The 10,111-nt window shown below is 39.5% G+C and overlaps 1 non-coding gene across 1 annotated transcript; it reads right to left on the bottom strand.

Moving 5' to 3' along the window:
- Positions 1-9,702: 9,702 nt before the first annotated feature.
- LOC141636074 (small nucleolar RNA R71) lies at positions 9,703-9,809 on the bottom strand. Its single transcript, XR_012540712.1, has one exon. It is a non-coding gene; the product is annotated as a small nucleolar RNA R71 (small nucleolar RNA).
- Positions 9,810-10,111: the final 302 nt, after the last annotated feature.

The following is a 10,111-nucleotide window of genomic DNA, read 5'->3' as shown; positions in this document are numbered from 1 at the left end:
CTAAATTACAACTTTGACAAAGTTAGTTTAGTTGCATCTAAAACGACATAGAAATTGTTGTCACATGATAGGGTTAAAACAACGTTTGCATATCATACATCGTACGTAGCTATGACCTTGTTTGAAATCCGACACTTGACTTAGTAGAGGCCGTTATTGACGGGCGGGGTTGGGTGTCCTTATGGGCTTCCCAACACGTACCCTCACCCCTTACTCAAGATCTATGGTTTGTGGATCCGTCTAAATACCATTGGATTACGAGAGTCATTCTAATCGAGTGATATAGGGTACAAGTCTTTATCTTTAATCACTCGTAGTCGATTGGCTTTATGCTTTTCGATGAAAGGTGTAAAGTTGACTTGAACGGTTCCAAGTTCCCAAAAAACTTGGTGGCGACTCTAATTTGTCTTAATTCGATTCGAAAGAACCTCGAGTCGATTATGCCTAGTGTGGATCCCGCGGACGCAGTTCCCGAGGGCCTTGTCCACAAAGTGCTTTTGTTAATTTGGTTTCCCTTCTCCTCTAATTCTTCTTATGGTGTTTTATTGTCTTGATTTTAAGTTTCTCTAATATTTATTTGCCTCATTCATGTAGGCAGTTAATTATAATATCGTGATTGATGAGATAAAAGATGATTAGAGCATCCACAACAACAATAACATTTTGTTGATTTTTGTGGGCCCTCAACCTATCCATCTCATTTTATCATAATATAATATTTTACACAAAATCTTTACACAACAACAATAAATTTTAGCCTGACCCCAATCCCTCGCCTCATTCTTTATTCTCTCCTACCTCACATAAACAAAATATTACTAACAATTTTCATCCTCAACTATCTACAACAACAAAAACTTCTACTTCTAAAGTTGATATTTTTCTATTCATCATATTTGGATGAGTTTGACAAAAAATCATCTTTTGATTTAAAGTTTTTGTTGTTGTGAGATGATGAGTGTAAATATATCATCTTTAGACATAGAAGTTTTTGTTGTTGAAGTCGTTCATGTTGAAGGTGATTCCTCTTTATTGCTCTTTTTAACTGCTTTTCACGCTTTTTATTATTGTATTAGTATTTTTTTTCCTTGTCTCCGCAAATTCTCCGATATAAATTTTTATTTGGAAATAGGGTACGTCATATGAGACATTAAATTATTTTATAGTATAAATTGTTTCTTTAACCAAATTTCCTTCGCTTTATTTTTCATTATATCCTCGCCCAGAATAATAATATCTGTCTATTTGGAAAATTTCCTAATCATTCCCTTTAATTTTTCCTAGGATCGAAGGACAGGTAAGTTTTCCTTCGTGGCCATCCCCAAGCAGAAGGTCATGCTAATTGGGTCACCAACATTTTAGCCCTTAATCCCACCTTATTTATCTTAACCCACTTTCACCCTCCCAAGCAGAAGGTAACGACCTAGGTCACTAACCTAATCATTTCCCACTTTATAATTTGGCACGCTTCCCAATGGTCAAGTATCTTCCTAAACCTGCATTAAATATAGAAATACTTCCCGCAAAAATACCAAATTCACAGCAGCAGTCTATATTCGGTCTTACGCTAATTAAACTAACTAAACTAAGCTATTCTCTAAAAGAAATTAAAATGTCTAACAAATTCAACTTACAATTGTTTATACAAGCCGAATAGCACTACGACTTATCTCCAAAAACACTTGAACAACCCAAAAGAGGGCTTATGACTGGAGGAGGTCCCTTCAGCATCGCGGACCTTCCTTTTCGGCTTCCATGAGCTTGAACTGATCGAAGAGGAATAATCCGCATCCACATACGCTTTCACCTTCTTCTTTTCTTTGTGCCGGCCTCTGTCTTTGGCATCTTCTTTGGCAGTGAGCTCAAATTCAATTGTACTTTTATCACCGGGATCTCCAAATGTCCAATCCGCTTAGACTTGTAACAATAGAAATGACAGAATGGTCCTCCATATTACTCCCAATCTGGGGCGGAGGTGTTAATATCGCAGCACATGATTCAACATTATCTATTGGAGGTTCCGTGTCAGGGTCTATAGAGGGTAGTGCATTGCAGGGCTGGACTTGCATAAGAGCCCTGCGAACACTAGACTGATAAAAAGTCAACTCCTCATCGCCTACGTGAAAAGTTAAAGTCTTCCCCACCCCCCCCCCCCCCCGACATCTATTACTGCGCGAGCGGTAAATAGAAATGGTCGTCCTAAAATGATAGGAGTATAAGAGTCTTCGGGGATGTTCAAGACTACAAAGTCAACGGGAATAAAGAATTTCCCAATCTTAACATGTATGTCCACTAAGACACATAAGGGCCGTGATAAAGTACGGTCGGCCATCTGTACGGTCATGTTAGTACAATGAAACTTGGTCAAACTGAGCCTCTTAGCGCGAGACAATGGTACGACACTAACACTAGCTCCCAAATTGCATAATGCATTGTCAATTAAATGGGTCCCAGTATAACATGGTATAGAGAAACTACTCGGGGCAGGCAATTTAGGTGGGCTTTTATTTTGAATTAGGGCAGTGCCCGCTTCAGTCAAAGCCACTGTCTCATGGTCATTAATGTGTTTCCTACGAGCTAAAATATCTTTTATGAATTTCATATAGGAGGGTACCTGGGTTAGTAACTCAGTGAAAGGTACATTAACATGAAGACTCTTCAAAATTTCAGCAAATTTACCGAATTGTTGTTCAATCTTCTTGCTCTGCAATCGCCTCGGAAATGGGACCGTAATCGGGATAGCTAGTCCTTCATTATTCTTTGCCAAAGAATTATCACGTTCATCATCATAATTACTCGATCGAGTAATAGGACCTCTCGATCGAGTACTTTTCTCAGCAACATTGCTTGATCGAGCACTTTCAGTTACTCGATCGAGATCTCCCTTTTCAACAGTGCTCGATCGAGCACTTCTGTCCTCTTGATCGAGAACTTCTTCAGCAATATTCCTCGATCGACCACCAAAAATTAATCGATCGAGGACCTTTTGTGGTGTCAGCACTGTTCATGTTCAGAAATTTCATCTTCCGGGTCAGAAAGTTCAGCATCTGTACTTGGCATTTTGGGTCCCTCATAAGAAAGACCACTCCTCAGATTTATCAGATTTACCGTCTTATGATGTTTCTGGTATGGTTGTGATGGTAAATGACCTGGTTGTCTTGAAGCTTGATTGGTAGCTAGTTGAGCCATTTGAGATTCAAGTGACTTAATAGAGGCATCTTTCGCTTGGTCATTTTTCTGCATTTGGATAGTCAATGATTGCACCATCGACTTCAACTCAGCTATCTTAGTTATGCCACTAGAAGAGGTACCTTGTTGCGGCGGTGGGAAAGATGGAGGCTTTTGAAAGCCTTATTGAGCTTTATGAGGTGGCACATAAGCTTGTTGCTGCGGTGAAGGTGTAGGATTCAAAACATTTTGACTAGGCCATCTCAAATTGGGATGAACTCCACCTTGATTGTTGTAATAGGAGCCTCCTTGCCTATATTGTCGAAAGGCATACATTTGCTCCTTCTCAGCTAAACAATCCACGGTAGTATGGCCATCATTACTATCATATATCTCATATGAGACGGTTTCTTGTCTAGACAACAAGTGAACCGTCTGTTGATTCCCCACGGTCTGCAACTCGAACATATCAAATATGGCATTCATTGCTTCTAGCTGAGCCACAAGTGAACTATCAATAGTAGAAACCATTCTAATACCACATCTAGGATTCCCATATTCAGCATAATGGGTGGCCATCTCTTCAATAATTCCCCAACCCTTCTCATCATCAATGTTCTTTTGAAACCGACCGTTGGCTGCAACATCCAAAATAGCGCGGTGGTCATCATACAACCCATTGTAGAATTGGTTGCACAAAAACCACTGGTTAAACCCGTGATGAGGGATGGACCGGACCAATTTCTTAAACTGACCCCACGCTTCATACAAATTTTCGTCTAGAGTTTGTTTAAACTCGTAATCTTTCCTGTCAATGCGTTGGTTCTATGTGGAGGAAAGTATCTTTTTGTAAAAAGCAAGAGCCAAGGTCTCCCAATTGGTAATTCCAGTTGCAACTCTATCCAAATCAGTCAGCCACTATCGGGCTCTATCAGTCAGAGAAAAAGGAAAAAGGACATCCTTGATCTTATCTTGAGTCACTCCCTTAGTAGCGGGAATGGTAGAATAGTAATCTGTAAAGACCTCTATATGCTTTCTCGGGTCTTCGCCAGCTACTCCCCTATATAGATTCCTCTCAATCAGATTAATGTAAGAGGTTTGAATGTCAAAGGTGTTCCCATCTTCTGTTGCAAGATTGAAACCTTTGGGAATGGAAGCAACTGGTGACTCAGAATGACTTGCAATACTAGGCATCTTCACAGATTCAATAACTGTTGCAGAAATAGAAGTGTATTCCTCTAAAGACTGATCTTCTGCAAATGTAAAGTGTTCAAGATCAGGGTCAAAAGTACTCAAGTCTTCCTTTTGACGATTCTTTCTCAACAAGCTCTGTCTATGGCGAAAAGTCTGCTCCGGTTCAGGATCAGCTGGTACTAATTCTGACCTGTTGAACCTGGGCATACACAAAACTAAGAAAGAAAAATAATAAGAATTGTCTCAAGGAATGAGAAATCCCTTGAGACTAAGACAAACGAAAATAGACAAGTAAATAGGCTAATTGCCTTCCCGGCAACGGCGCCAAAATTTGACACGACTGTCGCAACCCTATCAAAAATAAACCAACCGTCTCAACTAATATAGTAGAGGTAAGTCGGGTATCGTACTCCACAGGGAGGCTATTATATCTACTTGTTATTCTAATCCATCACGGTAACAATTTGGGTGTTTGAATTTGTTTTCTAAACTACTAAATGACATAAGGCAGAGAGAAAGAGAGCAATAAAAGTAGTAAAATGAAATAGGTTGTGATCAAATAAAGAGAAGAATGTTAGGATGTCGGTTCACCATGATAATTAACCAATTCAGTCATAAAGAGATCAGTCGGTCTAATGTGAGAAAGGTAAAGAAAAGGTCCTCTCGGTCCGCTATCTGCCCTAAAACACTACTAACTTAGCTCTCGCCCTCATTAGTGTAGTCTATTGTTCATAACAGGTCTATTCATTCCAATCTTTCGATTTAGGTCTAAAATTAACCGGATTAACTAGTTTAGAAACGTGCACTCAACTAAACGATTACAATTTAAATTTTATGAATCAATTCTCAAATGTAAACCTCCTAATCCGTTTACAACATTATTGTTTCATTACCATGGCTCCCCTAATCCTAACAACAGAGAACTTAGCTACTCATGGCGATGATTAACACAATAACAATGATTAATGAATTAAAAGAAGACATGATATAGGGTAGATGATTAATAAGAAATAACTTAAACTAATAATAATGCTAATTAAGACAGAAATTAAGAACAAGAATTAAAGGGATGCAAGGAGAGAATTAAATTAAATAAAAGAGTAAAGAGATATTACAAAGTTTCGAGATCCGGCAATGGAAGAACAAAGCAACGTCCAAAAGAGAGAGAAATTATCTACTGAGTAATTAGGAGCAAAAGTATCAGATTAAGGAGTCTCTCTAAACCTAATGACGTCTTCTCTTTATATAGAGAAGATATTTTATTAACCTAAAACATAATTAAGATACTACATCTTACGTCTAAAAACTAAAGCCCTCGATCGAGTACAATGGAACTACTCGATCGAACACTTCCTCCATCCAAACCTCTCGATCGAGGACATCACCTCTCGATCGAGAGCCTTCAAAATACCATCTTTCGATCGAGTACACCAGGGACTCGATCGAGCAGTGTTGACCACCAAATTTCACTCGATCGAACAGAAAGGGCTTCGATCGAGTACTTGGCCACTGAACCAGCTTCCTTTCTTCGTTGGTTAGCTTCCGAAACTACTTCACGCTTCCCGAGGCATAGTAATTCCGCTCCAATTCTTCCATCTCCATAAATGCATGCTAAGAGGACTGAAAAAGGCATGATTTCGCTACTTTCGGGTCCAATCCTGCCAATAAGACAAAGCAACCCAAAGTATACGATTCGGGGGACATTTGTAGCATAACACTACGTAAATTACATAGAAATACGTGCAATAAAGGCTCTAAAAGACTATATAAAATGCACGTATCAAACCTCTTTCACTCCCCTGCAGGGTTTACCAGTCATATCCTCAATAGAGCCAAGAGTATTCCTTGCTTTCCTCTCTGCAACTTTAGCATAAAAGAATCTTGTACTTGCATCATTAGACTTAAGGTTTTGAATTTTTGCCTTTTGAAACAAAATACTCATCTTAGCTTGTTTGAGAGCTTTATATCTAATCATCAGCCTTTACTCTTCTGTAGGAAGAAAAGAGGAGAGAGGATTCAGTTGTAGTTGCATTTGAGTATCCATTAGATCAGGCTTGGTATCCTTCACTTTTTGCCTAATACAACTCAATTCTTTCTTATGAATATCCTTCAACCCCTTTTTAAGAACCTTAAGCTTAAAGAAGAGTTGTCTGATTGAGCTACTCTCAAAGGGCAAATCCCAAAAAGACTTAACACATTCTGAAAAATATCTGGAATTTCCCCAACAGTCATGATATTTAAAACTCTTCTTTCTAGCTAGGTTTTGATCCTTTATATAAATGAGCATGGGAGAATGATCAGATATCCCAGGGGGATGAAAAGAAACATCAGCCTCCACAGTGGATAACCAACAACCATTCCCAAGATCCCTATCAAGCTTAGCCCATCTTATAGAATTTACTTGCTTATTAGACCATGTGAAGTGACAACCAGTAGCTGGGAGATCAGAAAGAGAACAACTGTTAAGGCAATGCCGAAAATCAGTCACGTCCCCTTTGTTCATATGTTCACTCCCAATCTCTCAGAAGCCTGAAGCACAACTTTGAAATCTCCTATACAAAACCATGGGTGTGTGACCTTAGTAGACAGATTAATGAGGGAGCTCCATAGAAACCTTCTTTGCACACCAAAATTAAAAGCATAGACAAAAGTAATAGCATAAGTCTTCTGAGTAGCAATATGCAACACTAAGCAATGCATATGCTGAGCAGATTTCTCAATGATAGTTAAAGGAACCATAGAGGGAACCCAAAAAACCCAGATCCTACCATTAGGATGATAATCATTATTATGCACTAATTGATACTTATAAAAATTATTCTTCCAAATACTCCTAACTATTGCATTTTTAACATGAGTTTCTAATATAGCAGCACAATCTACCTTAGTACAGAAGTCAACAACCTCTCGCTGTTTTAGAGGGTCATTTAACCCTCTAATGTTCCAGGTAAGAATATTCATGAAAGTAGAGTAGAAGGTCCTCCTCCAGGATCTTCCACCCCCACAACAGTCCCCTGATTTACCTGGGCCCCCTAAGAGTCTAACTCCTCATGCTGTATAGTATTCTGGGCTAGGCTCTGAAATTTATTATCCAAGTTTATTGCAACCATGTTGATGCGTGTCTTTTATATGATGTTTTACATCCCATTTTACACGCATTTCAGAGCTAATTCATGTAGTTTATGCTACATTTCTCCCTATTCCCGTTTACTTCGGTATTTTTGTACATTATTGCAGAAATGTGAAGAATCCAACGGAAATCGAGCTAAATCCGTCCCCGAGTATCCTGCATTGCATTTGACGTGAAGTATTCGCTTAAGGAACGAGCTTGGTGCGCAACCCAAGGCCCAAAAGACAAATCCACGAGATTATGAAAGTCAAGTAGCAGCTAAAGCAGTCGATCGACCACTACCTTCAGTCGATCGACCAGCTTGCGGGTTCCAGAAGCTACTGTACACTGCCATTCGGTCGATCGACCGCCACTCTTAGTCGATCGACCAAGTCGCTATTCCAGACGAGAATTTAAAGATCGAGATTTATCAAGCCCATGAGTTATTAGGTTTAGGAATTATGTTACGTATACTTTCTATATAACGTAACCTAGAACATCAGATTATTCATCCAGTTTTCATCAGTTTTACATTCAGTTTTCATTAGCTTTAATAATTAGGGTTCGGGATACTATTTCGCATTGGATTTTCGTTTGTGCTTTCAATCATTTCCGTTACAATTCTTCTGCGATCTTGGTATTCTTCTTATTTCAGTTCATCTTTATTGCATTCATAGATATAGAATTGTTAGTTAGTTCCCGATACCACAATTATCGTTTTATGCTAGCCTTTTGTTCCGTAGTTTTAATTATGAATTCTTCTGTTTATTCCATCAATATTATTGTTGTTACCATTCTTAGTATGAGTAGCTAAATTATTCGTGCTAGGATGTAGAGGAATTGTAGTGTAGGCGGCAATATAATAAACACGGCCTGAATCGCGTGTCAGTCGATCGACCGCCATACCTGGTCGATCGACTGACCACGTGAGGTTTTATTTTCGTTTTAATTGTTTTAATTCTTTATTCGACGAATCGAGTGCACACGACTAGTTGAATGCTTAGGATATGACTGACCCATTAGATCGAGAGATAGGGACAGTTGTTAGATCACCAATTAAAATGACTAAACTATGCTGAGATCGAAAGATAGGTAAAGTTTAGACCGTAAATCACTTTTCAGGACGAAAGTTAGTATTAGTGATATTAGGGACCTATAGCGAGATCGAAAGATGCTATTTGTTAAGAGTGGACCGAGAGGACCTCTTTATTTCTTGCCTCATGTGTTTGACTTAGACCTGTTTAGTATGCTGTCGCCGAAACTATAACGAACCGACCATCCTAGTACCTCTTTCTATACTTGATTTTATATATTTCATTAGTTTACATTTCTTTTATTGTTATTAGCTATAGACCAAACCCAATCAAACCCCCATCTTATTGTTACCTTAGACCGAATTTAAACAACTAGAAATTACGTCTGCCTCTCTGTGGTTCGACCCGACTGCCGCTAGCTATAGTTATAGTTGGAGATTATAAATTTATTTTTGACACCTCACGACGGGTATCAAATTTTGGCGCCGTTGCCGGGGAGGCAATTGTTCAAATTTTTAGTTGTTTTTATTTAGTCTTTCTTTAGTTTAAGGGACTTCCGTTCCTTAATCTTTTCTTACATTCTTTTTATAGTTTCTTCTTATGCGCAGGTCACAGGGTGGTGAACTAGTACCATTCAATCCTGAGATCGAGAAATCCTTGCGCGAGTTGAGACGATCATAAAGAGTATTACCGACAGAGGAAGAGCTGAGTACTCTGTCAAGCTACTACGAGAACGCTCTGTTCGAAGGAGATCCACCTACATCTCCTGCCTCTACTTCTTCATCTGAGACAGTCACTTCTCCAGAAATTACAGTCATGGCTGAAGAAGCAACCATTGCTAGTCACTCAGAGCCGACAGCTGCGAATCTCTACAAAGGATTCGAACTACCTGGGGAGGCGAGAAAATTCGAGCCAAAGCCTTCCTATATTAATCTGGTTGAGAGAAACCAGTTCGGGGGAGTTGCAAATGAAGATGCAGCCAAGCATATGGAGATTTTTATTGATTATTGTTGCTCTATACCCCCGCCGGCCGGTGTGACCCAAGACCAGATCAAGGAGACCATGTTCATTTTCTCCCTTCGTGATGCTGCAAGGGAGTGGTATAGAGATCTGGACCGAGCCGCCCATGGGATCACCGACTGGAATTCCTTAGCCCTGGCATTCTACAAAAAGTACTTCTCTGCCTCGAAGACGAATGCCATTAGAGCTCAGATCACGAGCTTTAAACAAGGGCCTGATGAGAACTTTCATGAAGCATGGGTCCGTTTCAAGAAATTGGTGCTAACCATACCGCACCATGGGTTCGAAAAATGGAGTCTTTGCAATCAGTTCTATAATGGGCTGTATGACGATCAGAGGGCTATTTTGGATGCTGCAGCCAATGGCCGATTTTCTGAGAACATGGGAGAGACTAAGGGGTGGAAGATCATTGATGATTTGGCCACTCATAAGGTTGAATATGGGAATTCGAGAGGAAACCAGAGGAGAGCTGCTAAATCTTCCTCTGTTGCTGTACTAGAAGCTCTCACTGCAAGGTTTGACAAATATGAGTTAGGAGGAGCTTCTAAAGGAGGGATGTACCATGTTAACGCTGTTTCAGACGATC

This window comes from Silene latifolia, chromosome Y, assembly GCF_048544455.1.
Source record: "Silene latifolia isolate original U9 population chromosome Y, ASM4854445v1, whole genome shotgun sequence".
In the NCBI taxonomy this organism is placed as follows: Eukaryota; Viridiplantae; Streptophyta; class Magnoliopsida; order Caryophyllales; family Caryophyllaceae; genus Silene; species Silene latifolia.
The sequence above is the reverse complement of the archived record's forward strand: the minus strand, read 5'-3'. Positions and strand labels throughout refer to the sequence as shown.